Here is a 13283-nt window from a genome sequence, read left to right as displayed (position 1 = left end):
CTTATGTATTTTCGGTATTACTTTAGTTCCATTATGTTTAGAGACATTACTTAGTCTGCCTTAGATATCTTATGAGGAACATTACTATTAGGCCTACTTATTTTAGGCATTACTTTAGTTCCATTACTTTTATAGATATTGCTTAGTCTGCTTTTAGATAGCTAATTATGTCACTAATCTTATTGCCCTTAGTTTTAGGCATTACTTTAATAATCTTCTATTACTTGTATCCTAAATTTTTATCCTCCTTATTTCCACTGTAGTATCTAACTTAGGCATTAAGCCACTTATTGATGAAAACTTTGTTTTGTAAGGATTAATTACCTCTAACTTTGGAGATGCTAGACCTTGACTATGTCATTCGCCATAATGAACCCACTGCTATTACTGCTAACTTTTCCGCAGCTCAGAAAGCGAAATATAAGAAAGTGGGAAATGGCGAATCACTTGTCACTAATGATGGTCAATAATTTCATCAATCATAGTATCTGAGGGAATGTATAAAGCGTATGCTAGCTTAAGAACAAGGGAAATAGCAGTATTTGTGAACACATAATGACTGACATGACTCATAAGTTTAAGAGTCCTAAAATGGAAGTCTCTGACAATTTTCTTATGCATTTTATGATGACCTCATTGCTTGCTCATTCCGACACCTTCAAAATTAGATATAATACAATGAAGGATAAATGGTCGATGAGTGAACTAAATAGCAACGTGTGTGCAAAAAAAAAAAATTGTTGTCTTAAGTTGGGCCAACCTAAAGTTGTTCACCTTACTACCATTGCTAATTCCATTAAGAGAAAAGATATAATAGTAATAAGACTGCAACTAAAGTTCAAAAAGGATAATCATGGTGCTGCTGCCTCTAGCCTTAAGTCTTTGACGAGCAATCCTAATTGCAAATTCTGTTCACTACTAGAAAAATAGCCTTTAATGACACCAAAATTATAACACACGCATCTACAATGACACGCAATTTTTGGTGTCATAAAAAACTGTCATAACTTGTAAAATTTGAAAGGTTATGACACAGAATTTCCGGTGTTATAAAAAAATGTAGTGTAACGTGGAGTATTTGCGTGTCATCCTCAAGTGTAGTCTTATAATTTTGCTCCCCGTATAAAATGCTTATAATTTTTTTTTCAATCAGATCGCAGCCTATATTTTTTTTGTCAATCAGATCCAGAACCCCAAAACCCTATAATTTTTCAATGGAAGCCCCAAAATCGATCAATCAATCAATCAATTCAATAATCACAAATTAATGGTAACGATTATTCCTTTCTTTACAAATTCAACAATATTTCATTGATTCTTAGGGTTTCAATATTTTGATTATAGGCAGCAGAAGAAATCATCAAAGAAATCATTCCCCTCGATGACGGTTCGTATATAGATACATACATATATATACAATTAATTGAAAATAACTAGGGTTTCATTATTATATTTATTTCCCATTAATTAGTAAAAATTCAGTGCGATGAGTTTTTGAAATATGTGATTAGATCTGAGTTTGTTTGTTTGTTTATAGATCTGGGAATGTGTATGATGTATGATAGAAATCATGAGGCTGCTTGGAAAATAACTAGGGTTTCATTATTGTTTGTTTGTTTGTTCATAGATCTGGGAATGTGGTTGTTTTACTGCGGTGTTTTTTTTGTTGTTTTACCGATTCCGGCTTTTCTTGTTAGTGGAATGGTGACGAAATAGGTTGTAGAGGAGCCGTTACAGATAACAGAACAGTTGACGTTCGATTATATTAGGGATACTCCCATGGCTTTTTCGAACAGTTGACGAAATAGGTGTTAGCTTTGAATGTTTTGAAGTTGATGTTTTGCAAATGGGTGTGCAAATCTTCATTCTTAACCTACATATTGATAGTTTGTTAAGTTTGGCATTCTTAATTTGTTGTAAAGATGGTTAAATGAGTGTAGAAGTCTTTATAATTTCTTCAATTTCATAGCCTTTTAAGTTTTAAATGTTTTACTATTTTGTGAAGATTTGCTCTTGTTTTAATGTATAGATGTAGAGAAAAACAGAGGAGGGAGGCTTCACGCCTTTAAGGTTTGAACCAGCGATAAACAAACTCCTTATGGAAGAAAATGACCGATTGCAGAAGCAAGTGTCACATTTGGTGTATGAAAATGGGTATATTTGCCAGCATACTTAGAATGTGAGCACTGTTAATTCAGATTATCTACATTTCACTTATCTTATATTTCATGAAAAACTAATATGTAAAAGATCTGTTTTGGGCACTGCAGACAACACTGGCTTCAAAAGATACGGGTTGCGAGTCGGTGGTGACGAGTCATTTATATCGAAGAAACTAGTCCTGCTGGGTTAGTCTTGCAATCAGTTCATTTATATGTTTATTTTAATAAAATGGGGTTAGTTATTAAATCTTAAATTTGTGTAAAATGTTCTGCTTTCAAGACTTTTGTCCATTGCTGAAGAAACTTTAACAGAGTTTCTATCGAAGGCTACTGGAACTGCTGTTGAGTGGGTCCAAATGTCTGGAATGAAGGTATATATAGCTATTCCAATGATTATTACTTCAGTTTTCATTGATTCTAGATTTTATACTTTGTTGGTTATCTGAACTGTCGATTTATTTTCATTTCCTGTTTGTGGTAGCCTGGTCTGGATTCCATTGGAATCGTTGCTATTTCTCATGGTTGCATCGGTGTGGCGGCAAGAGCCTGCGACCTGGTCAGTCTGGAGCCTACAAGGGTGAGTGAATCCAACTTACATTGTTGATAAACTGAAAAGTTGAAAATCATGAACACTGAGAGAAATTTGGAAAATTCTAATCTTTTGTGCTAGGTTGTTGAGATCCTCAAGGATCACCCCTCATGGTATAGTGAATGCCGAGCTGTTAATGTGGTCAACTTGTTACCAACTGCTAATGGTGGAACCATCGAACTTTTGTACATGCAAGTTTGATATACTTGTAATGGTAGTCATCTGTTAACACGTTTTTCACTAATTCTAATTTCTGTATCTCTTCAATGGTTTAGCTTTATGCTCCAACAACTTTGGCCACTGCTCGTGATTTTTGGCTGCTGCGATATACTTCTGCGATATACTTCTGCTCGTGATTTCTGGTGGTATATAACTATTGTAATCTATCCCCCTATTTTATTCTTGATTTTTAGTCTGTTAATTTCGTTAACGTTGAGTTATATGGTGGCATATGATACGTAGGTTTGCGAAAGATCACTAAGCAACACCCAAAATGGCCCGAGCATGCCAGCAATTCATAACTTTGTCCGAGCCGAAATGCTGCCTAGTGGTTACCTTATTCGACCATGTGAAGGAGGTGGCTCTATTATTCACATTGTTGATCATATGAACTTAAAGGTATCAAGATCATATTATATTTTGATATGTTCATAGCTAATTAGTTACGTTTATGTTTATATTCTCAATTATTGTGTATGTATCATTAAATATAGGCATGTAATGTACCTGAGGTGCTACGTCCATTGTATGAATCACCAACCATTCTTGCTCAAAAGACGACGATGATGGTAATATTTTTCAGGTATGTGATATAGATGTTGCAGTAGCTTATCGTTTCTGGTTTTGATGATGGTTGTGTTTGGATGTACTTAGAAGAAATGTGTTGTATTGTTATGTGACTAACAAGATATTTCTCAGAACAAGTAAGAATATTATACGATGTATCTTTTTGTATCTATAGAAAGGGCATGTGCTTTTTTGCTGCTTGTAAGCTCCTAATCTGATCAACATACATTATTGTCCATAACATATTTCCGTATTTTTTTACCTGATCATAATAAATTACCACATATTGCAGGAAGCGATGCAATTTTTCTTGGGCTGAGACTATGCGTGGATTATACCCCGTCGAGACTATCTGTTGTTAGTAAGATTTGTGCAGAGGTAACTTCTCATTGAGTGGCAATTTAGTTTGTAAGTCCGTACTTTTGGTATATTAATACTTTATTTTGTATGTCTTCAATTGCAACAGATTACAGCCGAATACAAGCTCGCCTCTGAAAACACGGCTGGTGATTTGGATGAAATTCGTGAAGAATGGTCAAATTATGTGGCAAACTTCATTTACCGGTTTTAAATTATATATAATTTAGCGGTTGTAAACTTTTATGGTTAATTTTAGAAATTTAAAATAACTTGTGGATGTATGAAATATATTATTTTGATATATATGAAATTCGCTCTTTTGCTATTTGTGTATTTATTTGTATTATGAGATTAATTGTTATTTAATGTGTGGATATTAATAATTTTATAAAAAATTTTTTTTTTTTTTAAAATTTGAACCATGACACGCAAAAAAAGGTGTCATAAACTAGTGTCATAAAAGTGTGTCGTAAAAGGGTGTCATAAAAGCGTGTTATAAATTCATGACACGCGAAATGCGTGTCATAAAAATTTATGACGGGTCGATTTATGACACTAAAAAGCGTGTCATCTGACTCCTTTTATGACACGCAAACGGTGTCATTAAAGGCATTTTTTCTAGTAGTGGTTGTGTCCAAGGACACACTAAGAAAGATTGCCCTAATATCAAGAAATGGCTAGATAAAAAAGGTAACTTATTTAATGTAATATTTGATTCATTCACTATTCATGTTCCAATTAGTATATGGTGAGATGACTCTCGGTCATAATTTCTCACAGTCTTTGTTGTCTCCTAATATTAATGACATAACTAAAACAAAGACAAAATCACCTAAATAATTAGAGAATTCTTCCATAATGTGGCACAATCATCTTGGCCACATTTCACGAGTTCGCATGATACGATTCATAAAGGATGGAATATTACATTCTCGACTTTAGTGATTTTGAAACATGTATTCAATGGCTTAAGGGATTAAGAAAGGAGCCACCAGAAGTTCCAACTTGTTGGAAATAATTCACTCTAAAATTAGTGGCCCCTATCCCGCATCCATCTAAGAACATACATCACTTATTACATTCATTAACGATTATTCATGTTAAATACACCTATATCTGATTTGAACCCTTAGAGACTTTTATTGATCTTAAAACTTTGTTTTTCAAACTAACTTGATCATAAAATAAAAGTTGTGAGATCAGATAAAGGAAGTGAGTGTTATGGTTGACATAATGATATTGGTTAAGCTTCTGATCCTTTCCATAACTTTTGAAAGGAACAAGACATAAGTAACCAATACACCATGTTTGGTTCTCCTCAACAAAATTTTATGTTGCTAAAAGGAGAAATAGAACCTTAATGGACAAGGTGAAAAGTATACTTGTCAACACTAACTTACCTATTTTCTTTTGGACTCAGGCCTTACGCACAGCTGTTCATATACTCAATAAGAGTTCCATCAGAATCTGTCCCTAAGATTCTTGGACAGAAAGGAAACCGAGTCTAAAATATATAAACGTATGAATTTGTACTGCCAAAGCATAACTCTATAACCTTAACTTAAAGAAACTGGATCCTAAATTCCTTACTTGTTTCTTTATCGGTTATTAGTCTTACTGTCTTTTCTACACTACTAGCATTATTGATACATAGCATGTTACATTTCATGAGAACTAAGAGATCAGTGGGAGCACGACAAATCATAACTTGGATTTGCATTAAGTACAAGAAGCGGGGGGAACCATTTGTCGGTTATTATTAGTCCTCCGATAACTCCTCTTGTACCCAACGCTGCTCCTAAAATCACTGATCCACTTTCTCCAAATCAGAATACTACTAATGATAAAGCATCTTATTAATAATGCTAAAGCATCTTACTATTAATGCTAAAGAATCTTCCTTACTAAATCAACTCAGGAGATCATCTATGTCATATAAAGGCCATAACTTTTGATTATTATATAACTTATTTAACTGAAGTTGAGGACATTGGAAAGCTTACTGATCCTACCTCTTACTAAGAAGCCATTACTAGCGATTATGCCACTTAGTGGAATGAAGTCATTATTTAAGAACTTAATTCCATAAAGCATAATGACGTTTGAGACTTGGTTGAATTTACTGAAGAATCTAAGCCTGTAGGTTGAAAATGGATCTTCAAAACCAAAATTAGACCCGAATGGAAACGTCAAACGCTATAAGACCAAACTGGTTGCGAAGGGCTTTACTCAAAAGGAAGGAATCGATTATCAAAAGACCTTTTGTCCCGTCTCTCACAAATATTCCTTAAGGATCGTCATGACACTTGTAGCTCATTATCATTTAGAGTTACATTAGATGGATGTCAAGTCCACTTTCCTGAATGGAAACTTGCAATAAGAATACATGCGACAACTTGAAGGACTCATTCCAGAAGTTAAATAGCACATGGTTTGCAAGTTGAATAAGTCCATATACGGGTTGAAGCAAACATCACTAAATTGGTATCTTAAGTTTAATGAAGTCATAAGAGGACAAGACTTCCTAAAGAATCAAGTGGATCAATGCACCTATCTCAAGATCAGTGGGAGTAAATTTACAATCCTTGTTTTGCACATGGATGATATTATACTTGCAAGTTACAACTTGAATATGTTGCGTGAGTCGAAGCGTTTACTTTTGCAGAATGTCGACATGAAAGATCTCGGTGATACCTCTTATGTCATAGGTATCAAAATACATCGAGATAGGCGTAATGATGTTCAGAGTCTTTCTCAAAAGACTTATATTGAACACATCTTAGAACGACATAACATGCAACATTACACACCTACTATAACTCTAGTAGTTAAAGGAAACGTATGTGATTGTTTCCGAAGTCCAAACATTGAATAGGAGCAAATGAGGATGATACCTTACTCATAAGTAGTTAAGAGCATTATGTACGCTCAGGTCTATACTCTTTCAGATATCGCTTATATCACCGGTATGCTTGGGAGTTAACTATCTAATCTCGGATCAGCATATTGGATAGCAGTTAAAAGGTTCTACGATATCTGCTAAGGACCAAAGACTACACATTAATTTATAGAAGAGGTGACAACTTAGAAGTAGTGGGATGTTATAATTCCAATAAGAAATCTACTTCTGGATACATATATTTTTGATTAGCTGGCAAACCTATCTTTTGACAGAGTCATAAGTAGAAACTGATTGCAACGTTTACCATGATGTCTGGACGTTCATAATTTCATGTCATGAGATGTTGTTAACGAACCTAGTCAGTGGACTCGAAAATCGTCAACTTTATTTATAGACCATTGAAGCTTTACTGTGAGAACTCAGCTACCGTAACTTTTTTGAACAGTAACAATTCAACTGGCACTGAGCTGTATCTCGATACAAAGTTTCTGTTTGTACGCGAACGGAGTGAGGGGAATATTCTTTGTATTGAGTACATAAGTACACATAATATGCTAGTGGATCCAATGACCGAAGGTCTTCCTCCTAAATTCTTCGTAGGACACGTGTCGAAGATGAGGCTTACTAAAAGACCCATTATGATAGCATGTTGTACTTATTGGTCATTATTATTAATGAAAATTTTTCCTTTTTATTTAAGTTTTGTTTGTCTGTTAGTTACACTTCGAGTTCATAACAGTGTATAGACATTATGTAACAAAATTTTGTCTTAGTAAATTGATCATTGCTTATTAGTTTTAAATTTGAGTCATAGTTTGACTAGTGGGGGTCCTGAGTTGATGTTCTTTACTACGACTGTACTTATTGACTATGATTTCAGTTTAAAACAAAATGAGTATTATCCCAGCCGGACTTATTGAATACTCATAGATAAATGATCGCTTGGTCAAGTGGGAGAATGTTGGAACCACGTTAAATATGACTGTCACTGATCGTTTATCATTCGTGATATGATAATTGGCGATAACTGAAATCCCTATGTCTAGTAATTATATGATGGGCGTATTTACTCTTAAAGACATATTATAGGGTTTCCCATTAGATGATTGAAACTTCAGGGACTTATAACGCACATACTAAACACCAGGGTCTAAAGTGTAAATGCGTCTCTCTATAAATAGAGAGCCATTTACAAGAATTTTAACCCTAATCTTCCATCCTTCTTTGTGTGTGTTTTTCTCTCGTAAATTCTCAATCCCATCTAAATACAATCATCTCGTTTTGGGAACCCGACATCAATGGCAAACATTATTGAACTTACAAGGTCCACTGGATCAGGTATTATTATTATCATATTTTCATTATATTTACAATACGAATCATAATTATTCCAACATTCTGTTCATTTCAACTTTAAATATCTTATGTGTTTCTAGCTTCACATTGAAAGAAGATCAATAACCAAACAAATATTACTAGAAAAATTATTATTATTCAGAATTTATTATTAAAGTTGTTACAACCAAATTGAAGATGATACAGAATCTAATCATCCAGATGATGATTAGTAATAGAATACAGAGTTGTATATCAAAGTGATATACAATCAATACAGACAATATATGAATATCGAATGAGAGAGCAGAATATGTGTATGTATAATATTGATCGTAAGCAGCAGAATGAGAGAAAGAATCATGTTCTCTCTGCACCTAAATTCATTTATATATTCTTCACAATTAACACTTGTAACCTTCTGTCCACCTTTGCACAGATTAGATCCTTCATCTTTATAAAGCTCTATCTTCAGTCCCTCATTTAATATTTCCTGCACAAAAACAGACTAAGTTAATATAAACTTTTATATACAAGTTTAACTTGTATGCTTTTAACATCCCCCCTCAAGTTAAACTTGGTATGCATCATATAAGCTGGAATTATCAAGATGAAAGAAATGTAGTTTTGAACTTAGACTTTTAGTTAATAAATCTGCTGGATTATCATCAGAATGGATCTTATTAACTTTTACAACTCCAGAACTTATCTTTTCTCTTACAAAATGCAAATCAATTTCAAAGTGCTTTGTTTTCTCATGGAAAACTGGATTGTGTGCAATTTGAATAGCAGATTTACTATCACAATGAACATTAATAGGCAAAGCAGTTTTAAGTCTCATATCATTTAATAAGTTCAAAACCCAAATAATCTCACAAATAACTGCTGCTAATGCCCTATATTCTGCTTCTGCAGAGGACTTAGCAACAGTTGATTGTTTCTTACTCTTGTAGGAAATAAGATTATTTCCTAAACAAAGCATGTATCCAGTAACAGACCTTCTAGTTCCAAGACATCTTCCCCAATCTGAATCAACAAAAGCTTTCAAATCAAGGTTATCATTGCTACTAATACAAATACCCTTACCAGGAGATCCTTTAAGGTATCTTAGAACTCTTAGTCCCATATTAAAATGATCTTGAAGAGGAGCATGCATGGCTTAAACTCTACATAGCATAACTTATATCTGGTCATGTTAAGGACAGATATATCAATTTACCTATCAACTTTTGATAAACAGAGATGTTCACCAATGGTTTTGATTTATTAGAATCTATAGGCATGGTGATAGTTATTTCAAGAGGAGTTTTACAAGGCTTGCAACCAAGTAAACCAAAATCATTCAACAATTCAAGACAATATTTTCTTTGTGAAAGACAAAGTCCTTTCTCAGTTTCAATTAAATCTATTCCTAGAAAGTATTTTAATTTCCCAAAGATCCTTAATTTTGAATTTTGAACTAAAGAAGGCTTTAACTTTGTTAATTTCAGTTATATGATTTCCTGTTAATACAATATCATCCACATAAACAAGCAAAGCCACAAATACATCTTCTTTATTTAAGGTAAATAAAGAATAATCAGACTTAGACTGAATAAAACCATATTCCAAGAGTGCTTTAGACAATTTATCATTCCACTGTCTTGGTGCCTGCTTTAAGCCATAAAGAGACTTAACTAACTTGCACACCCTCTTATCATTTTTATCAAAATAACCTTGAGGTAGTTTCATATAAACTTCTTCTTTAAGATCACCATACAAAAATGCATTGTTAATGTCAAGTTGAAATATACACCACCCTTTAGATACAGCTAAGGTTAATAAACATCTAATTGTTACCATCTTTACAACAGGAGCAAAAGTCTCCTCAAAATCTATTCCCATTCTTTGATTATACCTTTTTGCAACTAACCTAGCTTTGTATCTCTCAATCTCACCTGTTGACTTATATTTGATCTTATAAACCCATTTACAACCTATAGCTTCTCTACCAGAAGGTAAGTCAGTTAAAATCCATGTTCCATTTCTATTTAAGGCCTCCATTTCAAGATTCATTGCATTTATTCAATTACTATCAGAAGCAGCCTCCATATAACAAGATGGTTCAAAACTTTTGTTAAGATTAGAAGTAAAACATTTCATTACAAAATTCAATCTAGAATAATTTACAACTTTATTCAAACCATATTTTACTTTCCCTTCCAAAACAAAATCATTTAACTTTGTTGATAAGGTTCTACTTCTTGTAGACCTTCTCAAATTATCATTTAAAATGTTATTTTCATCACCCTCGGAATTATTATTATCATCATTTTGTGGGTAATCAAATGCAGCCTCACCATTTTCACTGGTAGAGCTACTACTGCCACTGTTATCATGATTGGTAGTTCTAGAACTGCCAGAAGCATGTGAGTGTGTAGAAGTACTGCCTAGTGAATGAGGGTGGCTGTTATCATTTGTTACACCATTACCAGCAGCCTCCTCTTCATCATAGGGTATGGAAATATCCTCAAAATATGGTGTATCAAAAAATTTTTGATGATTAATTTTATTATTATATTTAAAAATATCTGTATTTTGAGTTGAAGACATAGTAAATGGAAAAATATTTTCATAAAATTTTATATCTCTAGAATACAAAAAACTTTTATTCTCTAAACTATACAATTTATAACCCTTTTTAGAATTAGCATACCCAATTAAAATACATTTTTCAGTTCTTGAACTAAATTTATCATTATTATTAAGTATTGTAGCAAAACATAAACAACCAAAAGTTCTTAAATGAGTTAAAGTTGGTTCAAAGCCATACACCATCTCATAAGGAGACTTTCCATGTAAAACAGAGGAAGGCAATCTATTAATCAAGTAGGTTGAAGTTAAGACACATTCAGACCAAAGATATAAAGGAATTCCCCCCTGAAACATAAGAGACCTAGCCACATTAAGAAGGTGTCTATGTTTCCTTTTAGCTATACCATTTTGTTGAGGTGTATAAGCTATAGTTGTTTGGTGTATAATACCTTCATTAGAAAAATATGTTTGCAAATTTGAATTTACAAATTCAGAACCATTATCACTTCTAAAGACCTTAACAAAAGTACTAAATTGATTTTTTAAAAGAGCACAAAACTGTTTTATATAATAAGACACATCAGACTTATTCTTTAACATATAAGTCCACACAGCCCTTGTAAAATCATCAACCACTGTTATAAATACTTAAACCCTTCTTTACTTGTGATTTTATAAGGACCCCAAACATCTAAATGAATAATATCACCTAATGCAACAGTTTTATGTTCACTAATAGAAAATGGTTCTCTAGTTTGTTTAGCTTTATGACACACATCACAAGGAGAGATATTAACACCAGACAACTTTAACTTATTTTTTAAAACAGAAAGAACAGGAGCAGCAGGATGGCCTAACCTATGATGCCACAAATAAGCAGATTGAGCAGGATCAGTAATAGCATCACAACTAACCATATTTGTAGAAGTAGGTTCATCAAAAAAATATAACCCCCCATTCTGACTACCAGTCCCCATCAATTTCCTTTGATGTAAGTCCTGAATCAAACACTGATCTTCATTAAACCCTATAAACAATTTATGGTCTCTTGCAAGTTTGTGTACAGACATTAAGTTTACATTATAATCAGGTACAACAAGCACATCAAATAGAACTATATTTGAACTTATTCTCAAATTTCCAATTTGAGTAACAACAACATTAGTACCATTAGGATGACCAATGGTTAAATTTAGATCAGATACATCAACTAAGTTCATAAAATTTTTATTTGAAGAAGACATATGTTGATTTGCACCTGAATCTATTATCCACTTTAGAAATCTTGCATTCAATAAAAGACTATGAGAATTAAACCACAAAGTTCTGCCAAAAATACCTGCCATATGGGCAGACACTGCACCAGAAGTTTTTGGGTCCTTTAACAGACTTAGAAGTTGAGAGATTTGTTCAGAAGACAAAGATAGAGATGAAGAAGAAGTATTAGAATTAGAAGTACAAGTTGCATTTTGATCAACATGAACATTATTGTTACTAAATCTAGAACCAGATTGCACAGAAGGTCTTTTATATCCAAGTTGAAAGCATCTCTCTATAGTATGACCAATTCTATGACAATTTGTGCATTGCAAATTTGGATTTGGAGGTCTAAAAGTTCTTGAAGAATTATCAAAAGTCCTTTTTGATTCAAAATTGTTGTCAAAAGTCTTTTTATGATCAAAGTTTGAATTTGATCCTTTTTTATTCTTTGAAAAATTACTTTTAGCAACAAAAGCAGTAACATCTTTTGACTTATCAGAAATCCCTCCCCTATGAGATTCTTCTCTGGATATAATAGCATAAGCAGTCTTAACAGAGGGTAATGGATCTCTAGTCAATATATTACTTCTAACACCCATATAAACATCATCTAGTCCCATTAAGAACTGAATTAATCTCATTAAATCTTTATGATCTTTAATTTCTTTAGAAGCATCACAAGTACAAGCAGGTAGCATGACAATAGCATCAAACTGTCTCCACAAAGATGTCAACTTATGATAGTATTCAGAAAGACTATTTCCATTTTGTGTAAGAGAATTTATCTTATGATGTAACTTAAAGATCACAGAACCATCAATTTTGTCATAAGTATCTTTCAAATCTTGCCAAACAACAACAACATTCTTAGAAAATATTTGTCCTAGATATAATTCTTGAGACACACATCCAAGTATCCAATTAAGAACAACTGCATTACATCTTTCCCATTGTTTAGCTAAGATATCATTATCAACTGACTTTTTACATGTTCCATTTATAAAACCAGTTTTGTTTTTAGTAGCTAAAGGACTGAAAATCCTTGTGTCAGTGGTTTGAATCCACTTCTAAGCGGGCCAAGGGTCCAAAGGCCGGGAGCGAGCCGGATTTTCAAATTCAAGTGCAAGAGTAAGCCAAAAAATGTGAGCGCTCCTGCACTATACGGCTTTTTTGCGTCGCCCTGTCTTGCTGGAGGCAGATTTCGAAAAAAAAAAGCTGTTTCTTAGGTTCTCGCGTCCCTGTGCTCAAAAGGATGGGTGAGTTCGGTTTGAGTGTTCATTGATCGGGTGGATCTATATGCTCCAGGGTGGTGAGA

At 33.3% G+C, this 13283-nt stretch overlaps 1 pseudogene; it reads left to right on the top strand.

Moving 5' to 3' along the window:
• Positions 1 to 1095: 1095 nt before the first annotated feature.
• On the top strand, positions 1096 to 4166 carry LOC122600162 (annotated as a pseudogene).
• The last annotated feature ends 9117 nt before the right edge of the window (positions 4167 to 13283 follow it).

The sequence above is a fragment of the Erigeron canadensis genome, chromosome 5 (assembly GCF_010389155.1).
Source record: "Erigeron canadensis isolate Cc75 chromosome 5, C_canadensis_v1, whole genome shotgun sequence".
NCBI classification, from domain to species: domain Eukaryota; kingdom Viridiplantae; phylum Streptophyta; class Magnoliopsida; order Asterales; family Asteraceae; genus Erigeron; species Erigeron canadensis.
The sequence above is the reverse complement of the archived record's forward strand: the minus strand, read 5'-3'. Positions and strand labels throughout refer to the sequence as shown.